Source organism: Nanorana parkeri, unplaced genomic scaffold (assembly GCF_000935625.1).
Source record: "Nanorana parkeri isolate BGI_ZX_2015 unplaced genomic scaffold, ASM93562v1 scaffold1033, whole genome shotgun sequence".
Lineage (NCBI taxonomy): Eukaryota > Metazoa > Chordata > Amphibia > Anura > Dicroglossidae > Nanorana > Nanorana parkeri.
Window position 1 is genome coordinate 320,152 of NW_017307301.1, and position 26,837 is coordinate 346,988.

At 40.2% G+C, this 26,837-nt stretch overlaps 1 protein-coding gene across 1 annotated transcript in view; it reads left to right on the forward strand.

The window, feature by feature from the left end:
* LOC108795983 (ephrin type-A receptor 3-like) overlaps positions 1–26,837 on the forward strand; it is a 187,364-nt gene that overhangs the window by 46,701 nt on the left and 113,826 nt on the right. The gene's annotated exons all lie outside the window — the stretch shown is intronic.

Sequence of the window (26,837 nt, forward strand, 5' to 3'; positions counted from 1 at the left end):
ATATATATATATATATATATATTTATATGCTGATGAGTAAAAAAAATGTATGTAAAATGTACATATTGTGTTGTATAACATCAAGCATGGAATGTGACAGTACACTTAGAGGCACCTTGCTTTTAGTTGGGAGACTATAAGGTAAAAAGAAAAATCAAATTTCGATGCAATGGTCTACTGTTTAAACAATTAGTCAATGACACATTTAGAGGAATTATTCTCGGAATGGTAGCTGAAGAGAAATCTTTCTTTTGAAATGTACTAAAATCAGAAAATAACTGGGTAAAGTAAAGCCTAAAGTTAATTTAGAAATAGGGTGTAATTGATACCTGCCAGGAAGAGCTCTCGGAACAATTGATTTATTGGGCTTTAAATGTAGCTGTATTCTCATATCCATTACCAGGGATTTTAATGTACAAGTGATTGGAGACCAGGCATCCACACTTCAGACACTCAGTTCAAAAAGTACTCAGGGACAGATCGTGGGTTGGACAGATAGTGACTGGAAAAAAAGCATATTACATTGTTTAAACCACTTCAGAATACCCCTTGGTGCTCACATTTAACCCAAGTATGGATCATTTTTTATCTGAGAGAAGTGAAGCATTTGCCTTGGGAATTTTGTAAAATAAAACACTGGGACAATGTTGGTCTTTCTACATCCTGATCTGCAGCCTGTAATTATCTACTATGGCCCAATGTATTTTCTATAAGATTTTAACAGAAAGATAGCTTGGAAGAACCAAATAGCTATAACGGGTTGTGGGATTAAAGGAGAAGTGTGGTGTATTTTATTGCAATCATTTCCTTAAAGAGGAACTCTAGGAATTGTAAAAACCAACCCTTGCAGTGGGGATACCCCCAGACTGCAATGGTTAACCGCTCATTTTTCTCCAGGGGCCAGAATAAAGAAGATGATCCTCTCTCCAGCGGCAATCAGTGCTAACTTCTCTACCCCTCCACTCCAACAGTGAAATGTCCCTCAGCATCCTCACGTCTAATACACCTGCATTAGACATGATGATATTAGATGTGATGGTTCCTTAGGCCGCTGCAGCCCGGGAGAGCAGAGGCTGTGGGGACCGGTCTAGCAGACAGGTTTGGACCCAGGATCAGTTGAGTATATGTTCTTTATTTTAGCTCCTAGATCAACTTGCTTAACCCTTGCAAATCCTGGCATTCCACTTTAAAATATATCTAAGGCCAAACTTTTTTTTTATTATTATTTTTTATATAAAAGGGAATAGTTCAATTGTACAGGTGAAACTCGAATAATTAGAATATCGTGCAAAGTTAATTTATTTCACTAATGCAACTTAAAAGGTGAAACTAATATATGAGATAGACTCATTACATGCAAAGCAAGATAGTTCAAGCCGTGATTTGTCATCATTGTGATGATTATGGCTTACAGCTCATGAAAACCCCAAGAACCCCAAATCCACAACCTCAAAAAAGTAGATTATTACATGCAATCAATAAAACAAGTATTGTACATAGAACAATATCGGACCTCTGAAAAGTACAAGCATGCATATGTACTCAGTACTTGGTTTGGGCCCCTTTTGCAGCACTTACTGCAATTACTTTTGCACGATATTCTAATTATTCGAGTTTCACCTGTATGTAACCCCTAATAATTACATTTTCTTAATTTCTCCTTTTTGGCTTGCTAAACATACAACTGAAATCATTGTGTCCAAAGAAAATTCTTGATTCTGGCAGAAAACCTGTCAGCTAATAATTTCCACCTTTTTTTCACCTGGTGAATCTGCCAGTAACATACTTCCTGTCCTAGGGTTCCAACACTCACTCACCATACTTTTTCTATGGAGAAGCAGCATTGTCACCTGGGAACAATGTCACTGATAAGAATGCTGCAGAGAGAGCACAGACAGTTATCGGTTCACAAGATTTCTAGCTGGGCCAGGAAGTGTTTTTTTGCACTTTTTGAACAGATGTTGCAGAACACTTTTAGTGGCACTTGTAACAGATTAAAAGGGACCAAGACAGTATGTTGTATGAGACTTTAGTGACTGGGCTCAGACCTACTTTAAAGGGACAATAAACTCAGGAGCTACATCTTAAAAATGCATTTAAGTACCCCAACTATTAACAAAAATGTATCTTATTTGTGTATCACTCGCCTGTAGATCCTCAAATCATCTCTGAATTGGTGCTGACACTGTCCTTCCTTCTGGAGGGTGACTACTTTTGTTCCCCATGGTCCATGTGTGTGTTGTAAAGTAGCCACCACTCCAAGCTCACCCCCGTGATGGACTACAATCTCAATACAAATTAGAAAACTAAACATAAGATTTTAATTCATCACAGGAGTGAGCTTGGTGCGGTGGCTACTTTACAAACACACACAGGGACCATGGGGAACAAAAGTAGCCCCCCTCCAGAAGGAAGGACAGTGTCGGCACCAATTCAGAGATGATTTGAGGATCTACAGCCAAGTGATACACAAATAAGATACATTTTTGTTAATATTTAAGGTATTTGAATGTATTTTTAAGATTTAACTCCAGAGTTTAGTGTCACTTTAAATATTTGATTCTGTATGACCACCTTTATAATTTAAAACAAATACCTAATTTTTTTTGGATCTGCAATTTTTACATCATTGGTTTGATGTCCCATTAACACATTAAGACAAATTTTGAGTTATTTAAAAAAAAAAACACAAATAGACTGATACATTGCAATGTACTGCATTACATGCAATTACATGTATTGTATTGCATGTATCGAACCCAACTGTCCCTGTTTTAAATGAATAGTCCCTCGTTTTAATCTAAATCCCTCTGTCCCTCTTTCCACCTCCACTGTTCTTTATTGAGGTTCCATATACAGTATAGATCTTTATATAAATGTCCATAAGTGCATGAAAATATGTCTTTAGGATACTGATGCATCTTTTGTCTAAAGAGTTGGCTCTTAAATGTATTCTTTCCCATCACAGAACATTGGGCCTGTAAATATTTAAAGCACCTTCATACGTGCACACACAGGGTGTTTCCCTGTCCTAGGATGAACATCTTGTTCTGGTTTATTATGAAGAGGTCATGTGTGTACATGGAGAAAATAAAGCAAGGGGCATTTGTTCTGGCTTGCCGAGTGACAACCCTCTATGAGCTGCTAGCGCTGCAGCCTTCTCTGTCCCGATTCTGAGCCATGAATAATTTACTGAGATTGCAAACTGAAGTTGAGTCCATAGAATTCCCCCCGGCATTCGCTACCTTCAAGCCTGAAGCAGTGACCTTATAGCTAAAAGCTGATGATATTAAACCTGCCTCGCTGCACTTTAACTGCAGGATTAAACATAGTAAAGTAGCACAACGGCCTAGGAAGCACATACAGCAACGGGAGATACCTAGATTAGATGTATGACACCTACATCATGGCTAGACCAGCAAGCGCGCCATTGCAAAAGCTGTACTGCAGCCACTTTGTGCTTTATACTGCTATTTTCAGTGTTCTTCTACTCCGGTGCTATCCTTTTATTTTTATGTGTCAAAATCAAAGTTACAATTAATATTAGAATTTGTCAGAATTTTAGTTGAAATTAGAATTTGAAGGCAAATGCTAATCAGTTTTCATCTACTGCATTGTAAAGCTACATGTATAAAAAAGATGACTTAGGCTTTGCATACAAGGTTTCAAATGTAGACAACCAGCACACATTCATGCCTGAAAGGGTGGCATCAAGGGGTGGCCTTCAAGGGGTGAAACGTATAAGCACTTGTTGCAGCATATATGCTGCATTGTGTTTGAGTGCATTTTGCCTGAACGACTATGCCAGGGGTAGGCAATTAGGCATTGCAAGACTCTGACAGCTACAGGCATGACTCCCAGAGGCAGATGCATTATGGTGTTTGTAGTTTCACCACATTTGGAGGACCAGAGTTTGCCTACCCCTTGATTGTCAAGGCAGTATGTGCTACAAATGAGATAATGTTACCTTAAAGCAGAACTTTGGTGAAAAGTGTTCTTAAACCCACACTACAAGGGTTACGGTAAGTGCTTGCTTTTATCTAGGTGCTAAAAAAGTTATACTCAACTGAACTGTGGAGCCAGCTGGCTGCTACTCCAGTCCCTGAAGTATGTCTCCTCCTGCTGCAGCGATGGTATGTCCCTCAGCGTCCTCACGTCTTATACACTATGTAGAGAACGTCAAGGACCCTTAGACCGCTGCAGCGTAGGGGATGTGAGGCTCCAAGGATTGGCCTGCTCTGAGGACCAGATCAGTATAACTTTTTTAGCACCTAGACAAAAATCAGCACTTAAACCTTGCAGCCCTTGGTAGCCCCGATCACTCTTTCTATCAACATGCTTCCTGCATTGCATACTGATTGGTTCCTTGTGCTTACAATGCTTGCATTTCAAAAATAAGTTTAAGCATGTGTTAATATATGCAAAGCTGAACTGATTTGTGTCTTTTATATCTGCCTGGAGTTTAAACACATTGTGTGCCTTTTTTTAGTATTGATTTGTGCCTTATTTATTGAAACTTTCTTAATCCTGGGCAATTTAAACTTAGTATGGGGGGAATTTATCAAAACTGGAGCAGACAAAATGTGGAGCAGCCTTGCATGACAACCAATCAGCTTCTCTCCTCAGTTTGTTCAGTTACGATTTGTAAATGAAAGAGAGAAGCCGATTGGTTGCCATGCACATCTGCTCCAGTTTTTGTCTGCTCCAGTTTTGATAAATTCCCCTCTATGTATTAAAAAGAAATGCATAAGTAGAGGTTACTTGCAGTGAAAGCTGTTGCCCAAATAATCATTCGATCTGAGAGTGAGGTCACTTATGACATTAAAGGGCCATTAGGAAGGTTTGGGAAGAAGAAGGGCAGGGAAAAGCTTGACTTTTACAGGAAAAGTTAAGATTTCCATAAAACCTCAGCTTCCTATATTTCTGGATCTACTGGTGGTTTTGCTAGGCAGTTTTCCCCGAGTGTAACCTCTGCGTAAACATTTTCTTTAATCAAATCCTCATTTTGATTTGTCATATTTGGCACAGGCCAACCTTAATATTATGACATACACGCCTTCAGTCTGCTTCTGATTTGCAGATTGGCTATCATCTACTTGGACCGCTCCATACTGTTAAAGTGTCATTGAGCAAAGCTCAGGTGACATACGGAGCAGACCAATTAGTGAGGGTATTGATCTGTTGAATATCTGACTTGTGTAGTGGAAGGAAGGAGGGCGCCTGGTCTGCTGCCCAGAATTCAAATGTTTCCTATTGATTACAATGCATTGAATATTCAGAGTTTTATTTACTACCTCATTATGCAGACCTGGGACAGCCAGTTGAAAGCCATGAAGCAGTTCTTCAATCCATTACCCTATGATTGCTTTCTTCTTACCGTGCACCTGTTTTCTACACACAACAGAAAAACATACTACTTCTATAGACATATTAGTAGAATAGTCACATTGACTGAATGTTAGAGCTTTATAGTTTATTGTTAATGAGGTCTGTATTTGTAGCCATCTTTCCTGGCAGAAGTTGAAGTGTTTGGTGCAGTTATACTTATATTGTACGGTCCTCTGTCTCCAGATCTGTAAGTCTTTTACTTACCTGTTCCTGATCCAATTGGTGCAGTTATACTTATATTGTACGGTCCTCTGTCTCCAGATCTGTAAGTCTTTTACTTACCTGTTCCTGATCCAATTGGTGCAGTTATACTTATATTGTACGGTCCTCTGTCTCCAGATCTGTAAGTCTTTTACTTACCTGTTCCTGATCCAATGGTTGCTCCTATGAAACTGCCATCTACCGAGCTGGGCCTACGCATGTGCAATACAGTCCTTGTTCCATCCTATGCAGAGAGTTTGTGTTCCACTGAAGCATGGAGTACAAAATCTCCGTAGGATTAAACAGAGTTACTACCCATTTCCAGGACCAAGCTTTGTAGGTGATATCCTGATCAATCAGGGATAGATAAGTATAAGGCTTGCAATGGTGGCTGTAGAGAGGTGGACAGTACAATATAAGTGAAACTGCACCAATCTCATTGGCTGCATGCTTGTTACAGGTAAATAACATATTCGTTAGTAAAGCCAGAAATAAGGATAAAAGCTTTGGGGCCTGCAACTTTAAAAAACAGTGAATTTAATTATTCTCTTATCACAAGTTTTATTTAGCCCAGCTGTGTCGTTTAATACTTAAGCAGAGCTTGGCCAAATGTGCCTAGCAAAATGAAATGCAGCCTGTGTGGAACATCCCAGTGCCAAGTTACACTACAGAACAGAAGTCACCAGTAGTGTGCAAAGACTTGGCTTATAGGCTTTCTGCTTTTTTGCCTATACAGTATATACATGTACATTCTCTACAATAGCTCTACGTACATTCTCTACAATGGCTTGCTTGACACACAGCAACAAAAGGCTATTTCTGAAATGTTGGCATATATGGCTATGTGCTACATTGGCAGCTGATTCACACAGCACTTTTTTTTTGGTACATTATTCCCTTATACACATGTTTCTAGGTTAAATAATGTCTGTATGTAATGAAAACTGTTGCTACTATTTATTAAGGTAATTTTCTGAAAGCTGCTTAGAAAATGTTAGAAAGGTACAGTAACAGGCCAGTCACCATGTAATTCCAGCTCGTGTGGTATTGAACTCCAGCTTCCATTATCTTAACTAGAAAATGACTCGACCATTGATTAATGTATTAGGACCCCATGGCGTAGAGACCTTTAAAGACTTGGAAGTCTTGTATCTTACTGAAATGATAAAAGCAGGGTATTTCTTAGCCATTTAGTGATTATGCAACATTTCAAAGTCTATTCTGTTAAGAACAACCAAAAGAAAAGAAATTAAACCTTGCAATACATTATCTTAGTTACCAGCAATCTTTAATCTTTATTTAATGTGGGTCACTTTAGTTCACATGATTGTGACTCCAATCAAAAATGCAAATGTACAGACTATGCATTTATAATAGGAGGGGCAAACATATTAATGGTGCAGCCTGGACTCCAACACAGGGCCCCATCATAGAAGGGTTCCTATCAGAGCATTGCAGGATTGCCTGCGATTTTAGCTGAGCAAGAGGAGCACTTAAAGAGACAAGACTCCATGTAGGGTACCATAACAGTCTGATGGCAAATGAGCGGTAGACATAGAGGACACTTTTGTGGGAAATTATATTGGGACCCCATAGTCACTAAAAGACTAGCCTTTTAGTGACTATGGGGTTCCACAATAATTTCCCACACATGTTTCTTTTATGTCCATCACTGAATTTGGCATGCATATATAGTGATTGATTTTAATGAGCACAGGGAATATTGTCTTTGGATTTTTTTAAGGATACCTAAATTTATATCTGTTTGTTTTTGTTCGGCAGTTCCTCTAAAGTCATTGTCTAAATGTCCCCCTTTTCTTTGACAATATCCACACGTGGGCTGATAATCTGGTAGAAAAGGCATCTTTAGGTCAAAATGGCCAGTGTGTGTATATGTATATATATATGTTTTCATTCTGTACATTTTTCTTATATATATCTATATATATCTATATATATCTAGATATATCTAGATATATATAGATATATAGATATATATAGATATATATAAGAAAATTGTTTTATTAGCTTTATGTAGCCATTCAGCACAAATGGCACCACATTTATTTACATTTGTTTCAAACTGTCAGACCTGTCAGCATCATTACTTCACTTTTATTTTCAGACTGAGTGGCTAGCATTGAATTCCCGCAGTGTCAATTGCAGCGACATGTTGTTTATATGTTTGTATGGGGACATAATACTTTTGTGATTTTTATTTACCCAGTACAAGAAGAGACTACTAAATTACATTTATAGGCTGCCTATAAAGGTGCTGATGTGAATGTTGTTTGTTACATCCTGTATACTCAGAACACAAAGAATGCTTTTTGAGTCTAGAAATTATCTGGGAACTTGTGTTACAGCAACACTTTTTCTATTCCAATGTCTAGGGTTTTTTGCACAGTGCAATAACCAGTAGCAATCAAATCTATTTAATATTTTATCAGTTTAGCACATTCAGAACAAATGGTTATTTACTATTTGCAAAAAGGTACTACACATTAGGAGTCGATTACAGAATCCCTGTGACTGGTATCTATAGGGTATCTACAACACAAACTTATTCACTTTGCTGTCTGGGGTTCCTTCAGTTTCTGTCCCAGGAACAAAGCAGTAAGTAGGAGGAAATATCTTAAAATTGTGAGGAAATCTCATCTTAATTGTCACCTGAGCATTTGTCCCCACTGGAAGATTTTCCCTCACCGCGTGTTAGAAGAACCATATCATTTTGGATTTCCTATTACTTTCTGTCTTGGTCTGGCCACTAGGACAAATAGTGATGTTGAATCTCCTCAGCAAGGACACCTAACCCTTTAATATTCTGTTCAAAACTGGAAAAGCTTTTTTTTTTTTACACACTTTAACATAAAGCCATGGAAGTCTTTTTTAATCATTCTACTAAATAGGGGTGAAGGCTCTGCTCCTCATTCTTTAGAGCTTTTCTCCCCATGCTAGGATTTTGGCATATACTATATATCCTTTAGCTATTGCATGGACTTTTCTTTAAAAACTACCCAGCCAGAAGACCTATCTGCAAATACTGATAGGCTTATTAATAAAATAATGAAAACTAGGATGCATAATGATGGGTACATTTTAAAGAAAGAGCCACGAGGCACATATGGCTGCAGGGTTAACATCCATGGTCCATTTAGGTTAATGAAATCTATTTGGCAAATCCCCAAAATTGGGAGGGGATCTGTGAATAATAAATGCTCTAAATAAAGCATCTGTTCTCTAATAAATTCCTAGATTTTTCATGCGGTCATTAAATAGCTCTAGCACTGTTATACAGTACAAGTCTGTGCATGTACAGTGGGCTAGTTAGGTTGGACTCGATGATTCTGTAAGGAAACTGCAAAGTGATTTCTTGTGTGTAGGGCTGCAACAACTAATCGATTATGAGAATAGTTAGCAACTATTCTCATTATCGGTTAGTTGGGGGGGACGGGAGAGAGAGAGAGAGATAGACAGATATCTGTTTTGAATGCAACCAATCGATTAGTTGAAAAAGTAATCGGGCAACTAATCGATTATGAAAATAATCGTTAGTTGCACCCCTGCTTGTGTGTGGTCCTGTAATATGGTAAAGCTTGTATGGTGTATGCATATTGTGATATTGCAGGATGAAAAGTCCTATACAATGAACTTGAAAGTTACCACATGGGAAGGGGATACTTATGCTTACCAAATCACAAACCAAATTATAAATGCAGCCTAGCTTTTAATCATGGGCAGATATCATTGGTGATTGCTGCTGATACATTGTGCCCAAGATGACCTGCATTTGCATCATGCCATAACAGCCCTTAAAAGAGTTGTGTGTGTGACCTTATCTTCACCCAGGTAAGGAAACTGAGACTTCCCTGCAGAACTTTGTCCTAAAGGTTTTCATTCTGTACTTTTCTTCATTTTACTTACTTTTTTGTTCCCAGTACAATGAAACCTTGCATTTAAGAGGATACTCTGAATGTAATACATTGTGATTTCCTGAAAATCACCCCTTCTGTTGGCCAATCTCTACAGACTCTAGTTAATGTTCCAGCCAAATACCTAAAAAAGAAAAACACAGGAGGTTATCAGCAAGAGCGGTGAACCTTTGTCTTCCCTGCCTTCTCTTATTGAATTGTCATGATATCTTGACAAGCTCCTATTATTCTCTTCTCTACAGGGACATGAAAAGTCTAATAGAGGCAGTGAATTGTGTTTGGAAATCTGAAGGTTGGTTATTCATGTGCTAAGAGGAGTGCTGAACGTGCCTGGGATCTGTGGGGAGAGATTGCACTCTAATATGAAAGGGACAGCTCTCTATAATGTGACATGTTTGGCCGTGATCCACGCACCTTAAGGATCCAGACATATGACAGCAGAATTCTCAATTGCTGGTTATATTTTTTATTGCTATCTAGGTTGGGAGGGTTCCATCGTCCTGTTTTCATGAATGCAATAGATAAGGTTACTGCTGTAAGAAAATACCTGATAACACAGTTCTTTCTTTCCAGAGAAAAGTATCGCAGATGTGACATGGTTGTATTTAATAATGGAGGGCATGGGGCACATAAGCAGCCCATGATTTTCATGAAATAGACAGAGGTTCAACTAGGGTGGACATTAAAGCAGACCTTTACTCATATCTTTAATAACAAACAAAATGTTTAGTAATGACAATCTACAAACACATACTTCTAGATAATTGCAGGCCTTGTATTCTTTGCATATCTTATTTCCCTTTTCTTCCCCAGTCTTCTGACAGTGGCCATATTTACTAAGGGCAGATTACTAGCTCTTCTTTTACTTCCTGGATTTCTGGCACATGTGACCATGCACATCATCTCAGGGGAGGAAAATGCATTTGCCTGAGATCTTGTGAGATTACAGATGAGATTTCCCAGCAATGCTCTGCTGATGACAAGGCAATCCCAGTGGGCATTGCTTTGGCAAACTAAAGTCATTTTGCCCTTTCAAAACAGGAATTGAACGCTCTGCAAGTGTAAGTATTTGAAAATCACATAGGGGCCTATTCACAAAGCTGCCGTAGGCAGCTGAGTGAACAACCGACCCGAAGTAAAGTGAGCCGAACACTGTTCGGCTATTCACTTCAGGCTTGTACAGCTGATTTTAGCCGTATATTGGCTGAAATCAGCCATACATTGGGTGGCTTTGGGTCGGCCAAACATGCTCAGCATGTTCGACCGACCCGAAGTGCAGAAGGAGTTCGACTCAGCCGATCCAACAGTGACAGCTAGCTACGCCCAACTGTTTTCTATTGGCCGCGACCATCTGTCATTAGAATTAGAGCTTGTCGGAGCCGACGGGGATATGAAAGCCGACTCTGCAAAGCTCTCATATTATAATGACAGAACAGCGTCTGCTGATTACCTAGTAACCAGCAGACGCTGTTCTGTCATTAAGATGAGAGCTTTGCAGAGTCGGCTTTCATATCCTCGTCGGCTCCCCTTTAGCTCTCGTCGTAATGACACATGGGCGTCCCTGGTTACCTGGTAACCAGGGATGCCCATGTGTCATTACACACAGAACCCGGCGGAGCTGCTATGATTTTACAGCAGCTCCGCTGGGTTCTCAGTGTACTCAGGAGCCGCAGTGTAATGACAGAAGGCGTCCCTGCTTACGACGCCAGCTTCGAATTTCCCCTGGGCTCAGTCGAACCGAAGCATATGCCTTCGGCTTGACTGAGCCCCTCGGCCAACTTCGGGGGCTGTACAGGCTATAGTGAATAGCCCGTACAGCAGCCCTGAACCGAAGGGGTCCTGGATCAGCCGAAGCTACTGCTAGATCCTTCGGTAGCTTTGTGAATAGACCCCATCATTTTACACCAGACATGTCTATGTTATTATTAATCATCATACATAGAGGGATGCATTGGTAGAGTTTGATTTCTGAGTGTAAAGCTCTGCTTTAAGAGGTTTGGGCACTGTGTAGTAAGGAGATTATCTGGTTACAGCTCAACCGCTTGGGCACCTTTACAGCAGGTAAAAATAAAATTTCAGGAATCACTGGTCGGACAGACATTAGAGAGAGTATGCCTACTGTGATTCTACTTGATGCTGGTACTAGATAAGTCATGTTGATCTGACCTGCAAACTGATTGTACCTGCTTCTAGTTTCAAGGGCAGCGGGCAATGGTTGTTAGAATGTTGGCATGATATTAAGGGGAATGTGCATGCTCAATTCAGGTGGCAGAAAAAGTGCAAGTGCATATTATAACCCTCAAAAAGGAATACATCTTACCAGTCTTAAGATGACATGGCTGCATTTGTTTTCATTTTACTTTATTTTCACCTGAAAATAACACACTTTCTGTCTCTGGGTGGCTACACTGACTCATCCAATGTATCTATGGCAGGAGCCAAGGTTGGCATCCTTTACAGAAGAAAAGTAGAATAGTATTATGTTCCTATTTTATCTCACAGGAAGTGACGAGGACAGTGAATTTTTCGCAAGATTAATATGCAATTTCGGTACTTACTGAAAATCTTCTTAGTCTGCAAAAAGAAAACAAATGCAGCCACCATACCTAAGTACTGGTAAGCTGCAATACATTCAATTTATGCTGTGGTGGTATGCTATCCTTTAAGTATTGCTTGAACAAGACTGCTCAATGACAGCCAGCACAGCTAAATCAGTTGTAGCAATTAGGGATGCACCGATACTTTTCAAATACCAGTGCCGATACTTGGCATTTTCATGAGAACTACCAGAGTTACATAGTTACATAGTTACATAGTATTTGAGGTTGAATAAAGACATTAGTCCATCAAGTCCAACCTATTAGGATCTCATTCTAGGAGTACCCGTACCCCTGTATATTACGGTCCCTTAAGAAATCGTCCAAAAGTTTCTTGAACAATTCCACATTATTTGCTGAAATCACCGCCTGTGGCAGTGAGTTCCAGACCCTAACTGATCTTACTGTGAAGAACCCCCTTCGCCCCTTGTGCTGGAATTTTTTTTCCATCAATTTTAGGTGATGGCCTCTAGTTTTTGTAACGGAGTTAATTTTAAACAGTTTATCAACAGTAGTTGTATCTGTAAATACTTGGACAAGTATCAGTACTTGTACTTGCAAAAATGGTATCGGTGCATCCCTTTATTTATATTTATAAATGCAAAATCATACATTAAAACAGAGATGTCCAAATCCCAGGAGCTTCGTGTGCTCCTTACAAATCACAGCTGCCTCCTAACTTTTGAGTTTTTCTCTAGTCTAGTCTAGTCTAGAGCTTGAAAAGTATCTGTACTTGTACTTGTACCGAGTACGGTACTTGGTATGGGTGCATCCCTAGTAGCAATGTATGCAGGTGGTACAAGGAGTAACTTTGACCAGATGATACTCAAACTTTTAAATGCTACAAAAGGTTGTGATGGTGGAACACAAGTAACCAAAACACTATACAGCATATTCTAAAGCTGGACAAATAAGGGTTATGGAATTGGTTTTGTATACAGAAAAGTTAATGGTCTTGAATTGTGAAGCTGGTTATAAAGCATAAAGCATGTTTTGTATATCGCTTTGTCAGTAATCAGGTCATTACTTATTCATTTCAATGAAATTTGAGCGAGAAGCTATGTAAGCCTATTTTTCTTTTTATGTCTTGTCTCAGTATATCCCTTTTCTTAATCAATATATCTGCTCTCCTTCTTACTTTATGTATTGCCATTTCATTTACGATTAAATATTGGACAGTTTTGCCAGACACACTAATCTCAGTAAAGGCTGAATAAAATCTGAATTTCATATAAACATTTTTAGTGAACGGTGTAAAATCCAATTGCCGTCGCGATTTTATGTACTTGGTGATACGTTTTTAAACATAAATTTTTTAATACAATATACATTTATTTCCTTTTGACATCCAAGAATTATATTTCCCTGCTTAGAGGATCAAAAACAATTGTAAACAAAATGCTAATATAGAGATGCCTTTAATTCAAATGATTTAACAAAAAATTTGGAACAGGACTAAAAAAATAATTATAATGGATTCTATTTGGGGGCATACAGTATCTTTTTTAAACCAAGCACACGATATGATCATTTCATTCCAAGAATGACTGTTTTTATCAAAAAGGAATGATCAAGTCAAATTTAAAATCAGGAGTTAAAGCTTAAAAATACATTACCAAAAATGTATCTTATTTGCGTATCACTTGGCTGTAGATCTTCCAATCATCTCTGAATTGGTGCTGACACTGTCCTTCCTTCTGGAGGGTGGCTACCTTTGTTCCCCATGATCCCTGTGTGTGTTGTAAAGTAGTCACCGCTTCAAGCTCACTCCTGTGATGGACTACAATCTCATGTTTAGCTTACTATTTTGCATTGAGATTGTAGTCCATCACGGGAGTGAACTTGGGTTCTTGGAGAGTAGGGAGTTCTCACAGGAAGAAGGCAACTGGGGACAACTGTTTAAGAAGGAATTTCCCTTCACTTTGGAGAGATGTTAACTTATTTCCTGTTGTTTCTCTGAGACAGGAAATAAAGTAAAATCTCCCCAATCAAACACCGACAAAAATTGGCAAGGTTCTGAACAATTTCTTCTCTATCCAAAACTAAAAAATAACACTTGGCTTTACATATGCTATAATGTCTAGATTGAATGCTATCCAGGCGCTCCATTTATGAGTAGGGTAGGGCCCCGGCTCCTGATAATGGAACAATGTGGTGTAAGGTATTTATTTCCCCTTAGGTGTACATATGCACAATGGTGCAGTGTGGTTTTACTCACTGCTCATTTCCACTAGAAAGTACCTACTCTAGCAGAACATACCAAGATTTCTGGCAACCTTCAGGTGCACACAAGGCCACACTCACCACCCCGTAACCCTGTGGTGCTCAGTTTCAGAAACACAAGGGAGTGTGTGAGAAGTATACATATAGACCTACATACCATAAAAGTTGCTTCACCTTCCTAAGCTTCCTGAGGTACCTCCACCTTGAATTAGTTCAGCTTAAACTGTCTGCACATTTAGGGAAGTATGACTTACATCCATCTGTATTATGCATTACGTCCATAACTTATCTTCTCCTAAATATTTCACTGATCAGAATCTATTATGTGCATCACTTATAAGTTATCTTTTTGGTCTTCACATTAACTGTACATACATTTTTTTATTTCATATAGTCCCGATGAATGATTTATCTGCAGAAGTAGGACTAAGAATAAATATGTGGCGTCTTTTAGATGTGCTTTGCTGTGAATTTTCAGCTGTCATATAAACCAGAAAGTACATGGTTATAAAAAAGAGGAGTCTGGTCCTGCAGTACTGCTCATCATATTACATTAACGAGGCAGACTGTCAGGCTCATGATTTACATAACATTCATAATAAACCTTCTTCCTGGCTGAATGGGAACCAGGCACACTAAGGCTTGATATACTGTAGGATTTATAGATTAGAAGGTGATATAAAATGATTATAGAAAACAATAAAAGCAGATGTGTCACTGTGAATTAAATAGAACAAGAAAGCTAATTTATAAAATGAGGAAGATAGAAAAAAAGACTCGGTTGCCCACAAGTGATTGGATTATGTGTGGGTATGTAGCCAAGTCTGTGATGGATGATAATATTATTTTGTGATCACATACTTTATTGAGGTCATATTAATTATATGTATTGTTCTTTGTATGTATAGAATGCATGAATATTAAAATATTATCATTGTTAGTGATTACTGTATGACATGTAGGGAGGGATGGGTGGCTCAGTGTCTTATAATGGCCCATGACCGCTCTAACATACCTGTGTGCATTATCACTCTTTTCAGCATGTTTCATGCAAATGTAAGGAGAAACAATCTAAAATATAGAGGGTTATTCACAGAATAGTAAAGGGTTTGGGGAAGGCAGGAGAAGTGAACAATCTAGGCCAAAATAACTGATTTGGAAAAATCCTCCAATTCAGCTCACTTTCCAGTTCAGCTATGTTGTCCTAGGAGTGTGGAGAAGGCACTTATCCTGCCTTCTCGAAACTCTTCACCCTTGTGTGAATAGCCCTGATAGTATTTCTAAGCTGAAGAGAAATGCTCATTCATTAGTTTTTTGAGCATTTGCCATTTATTTCTATTGACATGAAAGTATGCGCTCTGCAAAGCTAAATACTGCATGTTACATTTCTTTTTTAACATGCTGTACTGAAAAATTCCATTGTGGAGCCCACAATATTAACATACGTTGTATTTTCCTGCAGTAAAATTAGTACATTTTACCCACAAGATTAAAACAAATGATATTATATTACAGGGATGGATTCACACAGTTGTGAAAATGCATGTAGTTTTGTGAGCAACCCTCGGTCCGCAATGGACTACAATCTCAATAATAATTAGTGAACTATTAGTGAACTAAACATGAGATTGTAGTCCATCACAAGAGTGAGCTTGGAGTGGTGACTACTTTACAACACACGCAGGGACCACGGGGACCAAAGTAGCCACCCTCCAGAAAGGAAGGACAGTGTCAGCACCAATTCAGAAATGATTTAAGTGATACACAAATTAGATACATTTCTGTTAATAGTTAGGGTACTTTTAATGCATTTATAAGATATAACTCCTGAATTTAGTGTCACTTTAATGCAGGTTTGGCATGCATAGTCATGGTTTTGTTTAGGGATGCACCGATACCGATACTAGTATCGGTGCAGATACCGAGTATTTGAGCGAGTACTCGCCCAAATGCTCCGATACCTTTCCCGATGCTGGAAATTCCTGTCAGAGGGAGATTTCCTCTGATTGGCAGTGCCGCAAGGGAACATGGAGCTGGGAAGCTGGCTCCATGCTGTTTGGCTGGCTCCATGCTGATTGGCCGGGAAGCCAGCTTCCCAGCCAATCAGCAACGAGTTGGACAAACAAATCTGATAATATGGTGACACGACCCCCACCTTGCAGACAAATCATTCCCCTCACATAGATCCTCAGCAGCAATCATTACCGTACCAGTCCCTCTGCCAGCTGGGCAGAAACCACTCTCCAAGCTCTACCGGATCGGCCCACGTCTTCTGTGTGCACAGCGCCAGCACCGCCTGCTTGATGTCTAAATAAGAGCACTGGGCAGTCTGCGCATGCGCAATAGCAGGCTGAGGGCCGATCACATGGGCTCTATGCTACCAAAAGTACCGATATCGGTACTCAGTATAGTTGAGTACTGAAATATATATATCGGCTCTCGTACTCGATACTGAAAACCCGGTATCGGTGCATCCCTAGTTTTTTTGTGCTCTATTTCATATATTGTATGTTTTTTGCATGAGAAGATGGCTAAAATGCACCTTGAAGCAGTGAAATGCATGTAGGCGGCTTTTTTTCTCATTGCATTTGGCACTGCCGAGCACAGATATGGAGGACCTGGTTGATTTGTATGACAATTCTGTGGTTGCTGTTTTTTGTGGTACCTGACTGCCTTATTTCACTGTTAAACTGCTTAGATGTGTACACTGCCTGGCAGAATTATATTCCATTTTCCTGTACTGTCTGAGGGCGTAGTGTTGCGTTTCTTTATAAAGTACAACAAACTTAAATTACAAAAAAATGATATGATATCATAATTTCATGCAGAATGATGTGAAACCTCGCGCCACTACTCTAGTCAAGTTAAGCAGCAGCTGAAATCTGTGTGGTCAGATATAACGTATGAAATTAATGGTAAAAGCCGCGCTGTGTGAATGAGACCGCAAAGTGTCAGATATAGTAGATACTGACCTTGGAGTAATGTGATACAATGTGTAAAAAGTGCAAAACAAAAAAGAAACGCATGTATATAACATGCACCTTAGTGTAAATGTAATTGCTACAAAATATCCATAATGAAAAATCCAATGCACTAAATATTAACTGTGAATCAATGTGATGCAATGTGCAAAGAATACCGACAAGAAAAACGCATGTGTGTAACTTGCACTCCAGTGAAAATAATAAATGGTTAAAAAATGTCCATGATCCTGGATCTTCAATAGTCCATTAAGTAAATAGAAGATAAAACATTGGATGTAGAATAAAATTAGTCTCCTGTGACCATCAACAGAGAAATCTTCTGGAATGCACCTCACCTTTAGCAGAGACCCACCAGGGTCTGTATGCGCTCCAACATGTCTGACCTCTAAAATGAGACTGCTGCTTCCCCACAGAAAGCAAGAGTCCCACTCTGTAGCACACATGCTTTTCTACTTTTGTTGTGGCTGCTTTGAAAGAAAACAAACTATAAAACGTTAAATACCTTTTGTTTTGATGCGCTGATGCTCCTGAAATGTGTTTAGCTAATTTAAACTGAGGGCTCAATTGGGCCTCACCTATAAAAATATTAATTTTGATACTTTTGAAAACATGGTACGAAAGGGCAGATTGCCAGTTTAGCTGGCAAACTAAACTACCAGTATAAGCAGACCTTTTTTTCCCTCATCTATATTTATAGGTTTATTCTTTTGATCAAGTCTGCTCATGAAAGAGACAGAACAGTAACCACCAAACCACGTGTTCTTGAAACATTTAGCACTAGACCATTGAATTATTTATTAATGTTCTATTGATTGCTTAGCCTTTCATCATTAACTACATTAAGTCCAGCATACTTTGAAATGGCTTCCAAACCTTTATTCATGGGCTTAAAATAGTCTCAAAGTCTTCTTAAGCAAACTAACACGTCACATCACATCTAATTGTCATGCTATGCACTGGTCAATATGCATATAGACATGCTGAGCAGGGAGCCAGTAGAACACTTTAGCTTCCTGTCCACCTTTCATGTATTCTCCAGAGAATTCTCACCATTTATAGAACAAATGGCAGTGTGGGCTTAACAAGGCCTGAATGAGTTTAAAGTGTTGAAGAAAAGCAAACAAACTAGATTTTGCTGTGTGTTATTTTCTAACTCTCTTAATTTATGTTTTGGATAGCAATTTGATCTTTGGCATGAGTGATATTTATATTGCCATACTCTTAGCCTGATACAAATCTTCTGCCAAGCCTATACCTGGGAGATTTCCATTGGTACGACATTACTGCTGCTAGATGGAGTTGAGGAGCATAGAAAATTTCTATGCTAGTGACATAGACAGGCCCGGATTCCCCACAAGGCCCATGAGGCCCGGCCTCGGGGTGGCAGAGCGCAGGGGGGCGGCAGCGGTGTCCTTACGCATCACAGGAACTGGCCTTGGGGCAGCAGGGAGAGTAAATTCGGCACTGGACATAGACCAGTCCATCTTGTAGCGCTAGCACCGTGAGAATGGCATTTGTTCAGCTGTACACTGCAGATTTATGCAGAAGATTTATACATCAGCCCCTTGAGGCTAGGTTCACACTTGCACTACACCGCACGACACATGGGACGCGTGTCCCAGGATCATGCGGTCCTGCACAATGCAAGCAGCGAGTGCCGCGCGGCCCCATTGATTTCAATGGGGTGACATCTGCTCGGCAATCGCAGAAAAAATGTACATGTACCTTTTTTTTGTAATACACGACGCGCGGCTGTTTTAGCCGCCACTGTGTTCGGATGTATGGGCGGAATCACGGCGGAAAACTGCATGATCCGCCCGGTGCGACTGGGGTACTATTAGAAAATAATGGCACCCCGAGCGCGATCAGTTCACACCTTGGCGACTCCTGACCGTGTGGCAATCCGCATGGAATCGTGTACGATTGCCACGCGGTGAGGTGTCACCTAGGTGTGAAACTAACCTGTGTAACGGTAGAGAAAATAAAAAAATTACATATATGATGCCGGCTGTCAGTAACATTTACACAGTTAACACAGTTCTAAATGTCTCCTAAGTTTTGTTACCTGTTGATACTTGTAGTATATTTTTGTTACCCTACTAATTGTAGCAGGCCAAGCTGTCCAGCAAAAGTTACATTTACAGGAAGTCACTGTCCCAGCTGCCATATGGTAAGCACAGCTACCAATCAACCAGCAGTGAGCACTGACTGCAGCAAATTGAATAAAAGAACAGGTAGATTAACAACCTACAGATTTGCAAGTTGGTTGTCCTGGCACATCCTGACCATATGTCCAATTCTATCAGAGATTGTGGGACCTAGACCCCTGCTGACAGCACGCCGATCCCCAAACCTGAAAGATAGCCTGGTTAGTTCGGAATATAAGCCACAACACTTGTCCCACTACTCCACAAAACCAAAGGGGATGTACCCCTGCGGAAGATGTCAAATTTGTCCCCTGGTGGAAAAAACTGATACCTTCAAAAATACAGAAGGAACAAAATCATACAAAATAAATAGTTTCATTAACTGTAATACTGAAAAAGTAATTTATCAAATAGAATGTCCATGCCGAAAGTACTACATAGGAAAAACTAAAAAGACAACTAAAAATTAGGATCGGGGAACATCTCAATGATATAAAGAAAAAAGATAAGGATAGCCCCTTAGCCATCCATTTCGCAGAGTTCCATAATAGCGCTCCCACAGGCCTAAAAGTAAAAGCAATCTATACACTGAATTTATCCCCACGAAGGGGCGATTTTGATACCATATTACTACAAAAAGAAAAAATGTGGGTATACCGACTAAATGACACCAGGTGGTCTGAATAATGAATTCAACTTGAATGTATTACTATGAATTTCCTTATAAAAAAATGACAAAATACTATATGGAAAATCGGACATAACAGAACAATCTAAAAAGTCAATGTGAAAAGAATTTTTATCTATTTGTTTTGTTTTCTTTTAAATGATTCGATGTACTGATGACGGTCTTTGGAATTGCAAAATGTCTGATCAACTAACGAAGATTAGATCTGATTATATGATGATCGACAGGTGAGGATGGTATTCAAATACATCCCACAACTGAAAGCCAGCGCGTCCTGACAAACCCCTGGGGGAGGGGCGAAACGCGTAGACGCTGCACATGGGAATGGCTGGATGACCCACATCTAAAACAAACAGCTTGCTCCTCAAATCCAGACCTTTAACACGCTCCAACATCCCTTCCTTCGGACGCTCTCAACATATCCTTACTGATAAAGAAAGTACCGACTCTTTTGGATCTGACAAAAGATATCATATACTTGTCTTTCATATACACCCTCGGCCGAGGCAAACACGGACTTGACAGCAAGGAGGAAAAACCGATCACAAGGTTCTCCTAGACAAGAATAAGAAGATATCTCCTCAAAGGCTATGTGAATTAAAACAACGGAACTTTTCTTTATCATTTTCTGGTTTTCCTCTGTTCCTATATTTGAAGCATCTTCTAAGCTAAGTTAATCCTCTAAACTAAAATGTGGGAAAAAATAAATAATGACGCTATATAAGTATGATGTATTGATAGAACAGAAAACAAGAGTACACCGGAAAAGTGAGAACTAGAGGTCACACGAAGAGATATATGAAGCCGTGTTCCTCTGAGAAATGTATCTATCACTAAGGATATACGGAAGGGTTAGTGAAACAATCCAAACCATCTTATTACCTTTTCTGTGTTATTTTTGACTAAAATACCAACACAATGGGGATACAATCTATCCTGTAAGAAACAACTTTTTTGATACCTTGTTTAGGTCAGTTAAAACAACACAAAGGAGAATCTGCAATCTACAGAGGAATCATTCTAAAGGACTGGAACAAAGGTGTTTAAACTTTTTTTAGGGTCTATAACAACCGCCTAGAACAAAATAGACTTACAGTCAGTGAACTTTCATGATTTTGTCTATGTCTTCTTAAGTTTGAATGGTGCTTGGTTATGCACGAATAAAGCTGTTTTTTATATGATTTTTCAAATTTGGTCCGTCCCGATCTCTGTTGAACCCTTGACTGCCTCCCCTTTGAAGGCAGTCAGCCCTGTGTTTTTTCTATAAGTTGGTTGTCTCCCTTTTAAAAAAGACCTCGAAACAGAGCAGCAACTGGCAGAATCAACAAGTGTTTAAAAAACATTCACTCACACCAATATAAAAAAAAAACCTTGCACAACTATATTTACAAGGCAAAAAAAGGAGTATTTACACAACTTTAGCATTCGATTTCATATACAAAAACATTGGCTCCATTTGTATAAATTTATTTTTTTAGGAATGCTGTGTAGAACGTTTGAAAGCAAGAGTTGATTAATTGGAATAGAAGATGGTGAGTCCCTCTGCACTCCTCACAGCGTTCCCGGCCCAAGCAGTAATAGTGGTGCTCGCAGTGACAATCAAGGATGGCGCCGTGCAAATCAACAGTGAAAAGCAGAAATCACCAGCACTCATTGTCACCCTGATGAAGGGACCCTGTGCGGCCCCAAAACGTTGTTTTTTTTCTGTGACGACTGGTCCAATTAAATGGACATCACCGATATTTATTGAGTGCTGGTGATTTCTGCTTTTCACTGTTGATTAATTGGAAGGCTAAAGAGTAGAGTGACAGATATTGAAAGAGGCCAATTCAGGTGGCAGGTGAATAATACCAGAGAGGCTTTCAGTGGAACTCTGTAGACAACCAAAGATAGAGATACAATGCAATGAAACTGTATCCTGGGAATGCCTCTGGACCCTTAAAAAAAAGATGAAGTCTATACCTGGGGAAATCATGGTTGCACAGAAACATTAAGAAACATTTATTTGTGCCTATAGCATCTGATAGAAAAGAAAATGTCTTGTCACTGCATGTGTGCTTGACATTTAAATGCTGAGGGACGCCAGCTACTCTAATGTCTGGTGGTCTGTCACCTTAGTGTAAAACATATGGGCCAGGATCCCAAATTAAGTTTCAGCAATATAGACTCTAACAGTTGTTTCTATTCCTGCTTTAAAATATAAATATATACGCCTGTAAACAGTGACACCATTGAATCACCCAAGGGCTAAGTCTGACATCTTAAAATCGGTAGACAAACCAGAGTCTTCTATGATATACATTTTGCTAGGTAGGTCCATTCGTTTTTAGTTAGTGAATATTTTTTAGAGCAGGGTTCCATATTTTTGGGTCTTCTCTTTTCTTGAGCACCATACCTGACAGTCTTATGCATTCCGATATGTAGGTCACGTAGACTTGTGAACCTGGAAGGGATGACATTCTCCTGTCTGCTAAAGACTTCCCAAACACATGCGTATTCCCTGGCTCTGTGTCCGAGAGCATTAAATCTAAGAGCTATTGATTGTACAGAGCAGATCTGAGTCAGAGTCTTCAATATTTAATAGCATTGCTGATTTGTGAGGCTGGCTGTGTTCAAAGCAGCCAGATCCTTTTGTTTTTACTCATCCTGTAGTTTGTTCATCCATGGATGCTAATCAGGGCATGATCAGGCAGCAAAAGAATGCCAGCCTTTTGTTTTGTCATGGGGGTCTCTTTTTTTTGGACAAACATAATGCAGTTTTTCAAGGGCTGTTCACAACTCTTAGAAGCTGTTTTCTCATGTGCATGGCTTCATCTCAGTCAGGTCACAGCAAAAGTCAAACATGAAAAACGATAACAAGAGGTAATTTAATTCTTTATTGCATCCATGTTTAGCAACAAATAGCAAATGTTTAAATCAAACCCAGTGGAAAGTCTATAGCAAAATGTTTTCCTCTGAGTATTTTAAATATGGATGATTTCAGAATGATGTAGGACTGTTGTGTGCAGAAAATGGGAATAAATATAAAATAGTTCATTTTGATGCATTTTAAATTATTAAGCAGGGAATTCCCGTTGCCCTGGTTACCATGGAAGCCGTTCAAAGACAGAGAAATATTCTGCAGAGGTTTTTAACACACACGCATATACCTATATATATGTATATCTATATATATGGTCGGTTGGTGCTCAGAAAAAACGACTTTAGCAACCCTCACGATGATTTACCTTACCCGGACTAGCAAACTGAAAACAGGAACATTTACAAGAAATCTGAATCCAAGGAAGAGTCATCTAAACTGCATATCTCTAAATTCTCCATGCCTAGTCCCCCCAGCACATTCAGTGCACAATTCAACTTTATCCAACAGAGATCTGCAAGAAGAAATCACACATTAAAGGCAAATCAGCAGTAGAGTAACTAAATAGGAACTCACTCTTGTTGACGTTTAAAGTGTATTTCCACATTTGCAGTCAAATTTGAGAAAACCACTCTATGGGGTCTATTCACAAAGCTGCCGAGGGCAGCCGAGTGAATGACCGATCAGAAGTGAAGTGAGCCGAACACCGTTCGGCTATTCACTTCAGGCTGGTACGGCTGATTTCAGCCATATATCGGCTGAAATCAGCCGTACATCGGCTTGCTTCGTGTGGCTTCGGATCAGCCGAACATGCTCAGCATGTTCGGCTGACCCGAAGTGCAGAAGGAGTTCGACTCAGCCGATCCAACATCTGGATCGGCTGAGCCGAACCTCCGGCAGGCTTCACACTGCTGTTCGGGCTATTCTGAAAGATCCCGAACAGCAGTGAGAGAATAGCCGAATGCCGCCGAGCGGCATTTGGCTCGGCTGTTCTGCTCGGTCCCTCAGAGGCACCGAGCAGAACAGAAAAAGAGTGAAAAAAGTAGAAAAAAGTAAATAGAAAACGATTGTGCAGAGCTAGCAGTGACAGCTAGCTCCGCCCAATAGTTTCCTATTGTCCGGCGGCTCTGCTGCTGTAAAAAAAAAAAAGTTAAAAAAATGTAAAAACTCTCCCTGGGGCCCCGGGAGCCCCCCGCTCCCGGCCGCCAAGGAGAGAAACACAGCTGTGTCTTTTTTTCTTCATTCTGGCACGAGCGATGTCAGAATAGAGGAAAAAAAAAATTCCCATTCAAAAGCATTGAGAGTTTACTATTGGCTATTTCAATTTGCAATAGCCAATAGTAAACTAGCATTGTTCCCGCCCTCTGCTGGTGGACCTGGTGGGGAACTGCAAAAGAGGGCGGGTACAATGCTAGTTTACTATTGGCTATTGCAATAGAAATAGCCAATAGTAATGTCCCAATGCTTTTGAATGGGTTTTTTTTTTTTTCTCTATTCTGACATCGCTCCGTGTCAGAATAAAGAAAAAAGACACAGCGGGGTTTTTCTCCTTGGCGGCCGGGAGCAGGAGACTCCCGGGGCGCCAGGGAGAGTCAGATGCTTGGAGATCAGTGTCCCTGGTTAGCAACCAGGGACGCTGATCTCTCTGAAAGTGGCCGGAGCCAGCCGTAAGATCACGGCTGGCTCCGCCCAGCTGTCAGAAGCAGGCTGTCGGCCGGCCAATGGCCGGCCGCTTGGCCAGCTTTGTCTTTCAGCACGGCTCAGCGCTCGACTGAGCCGCTCGGCCGTGATCGGGAGCTGTACGGGCTATTGTGAATAGACCGTACAGCACCCCCTTGGTTCTCCTGAACCGAAGGGGTCCTGGTGCCGAAGCTAGCCGAAGGATCGGCCGAAGCTACGGCCAGATCCTTCGGCAGCTTTGTGAATAGACCCCTATGTGTTTGTTATGTGTTCCCATTCACACAGCATACTGTACCTAGAAATATTTAAAAAAAATAATAATATTTCTTACCTTACCTAAGATGTCTCTGTGTAGCAGGCCTTTGCAAGCTTTTCTCTCAAGTGACAGGAAATTCTGTATGTCCCCATAGAAAGACTAGGGACAGACTGATCTTCCCCTCATTGATATACAATGCTTCTAGATCCTTAACCCTTTGTTAAGGGTTAAATATGTTAACATTAACCTGTCCAGCCCAGTTGCAATCCAGAGCAAAACTCAGTACAGAGAACAACTTTTCTTTTGGAATAGAGCAAGTATTGTGCAAGCATCAATTTAAAAAAAAATTAAGTTATGCTATGTGAATGGGAACATGTATCATATATAAAATAGGTGTTATCCTAATTCGGCTGCAAAAGTGAATACCGTATATACTCGAGTATAAGCCGAGATTTTCAGCCCATTTTTTTGGGTGAAAAGTGCCCCCCTCGGCTTATACTCGAGTCAGCGCCAGGTGTCATCTTACTTACCTCGCAAAGGTCTGGCCCTGGTCAATATCATTCAATATCAGATTCGGAATAACAGGGTGAAACACTGAATAAATAACAAAACAGAATTTAATTATGTCCCTAATAAAATCCTTCATCCCACATACAGATCTCTGTTAGATGATGTGGCATTTACAAGAAAGGCTTGGCGTGATCTTTAGTGTGCTGGTTTATTCAGTCAGTTCTTCTTTTTTAATATTGCAAACTATAGTGCATCTCATATGCTTCCTGGATGCAACCCTATTATTGCACTAAGCCAGCAGCAATGCTGGAACATTATATATCTGCTATGTAGGGTATGTAGTGATAAGCTGGGAATAAGTGCATACTATAAAGGATTTCAAGTTCTACTGGTGTAGACTTTAGCATAGTGTGTGTGTGAAGGTGATGAAACTTCCAAAATGTAGTAGGCCAGAATTAGCAGAAGCCTTTCCTTAGTCTCCCCTCACTCGGTTATAACTCACTGAAACTATTGTGACATTGTTCATTTCTGGAAGTTTAAAAGGTGAGAACCAAAAGTGTGGGGTTTATAATAGCGTATAGCCCACTGCACTCCAGACTGGTGTAGCACCCTCTAAAATGTCGCTATTCAATTTAGAGATACCTGGACTGTAACCAGTCTAGATACTGATTATACAGAGCTCTGCATTCTATAGGTGTCTCTGAATCTGCTGGATCGATTGCTCCTCCTGTTGCTGAGGAAAAGGGAGCCTTGGTATACAGTGAGGGAGGATCCACCCTCAGGTTATGACTATGCACCTGGCCCTAGCCAATCCCTGAGTAGGATGACTCAGAGGCATGGTTGAGGGCAGGTAATAAAAGGTCTGGGGACACTGTGGAGAGCTCTCTTCCCCTAGGGGCCTTGCCCTAGGAGGACTGTGTGTGATGCAGAGCAAATGGCTTGGGCCTCAGCACATGGCAGGTGCTGAGGGGCCTGGAGGCCTAAGGATACACTGATACTTCACTGGGCCCATACACGTGGCAGGTGTTGGGTGCCTTGTTCTAAGAAGATACTCTCATTTAACTGGAGTGCTCCTTGGCAGTTGCAGGTGCTGAGGGCACAGAAGTTCCAGATCCTAAAGAGGAAAATACCTGATGGAAGCTGGGTCAGAGGAGGAGTCCGTTTGTTGAGGGGTACCACAGAGGAGCTGGTGCGAGCGTCCGTCTGGGTCCCACAAGGGAGAGCCCTCACCCTATTCCAGGTATCTGTTCACAGTATTACTACTACTATTGGTCTCTGGGACCAGATCGCAGTGATTTCGGCCTTAGCGGTTGCTAGGGGAGAAAGCTGTCCTCAGAAGATTCCAATGGCATCCTACAGATCCTAAACCCT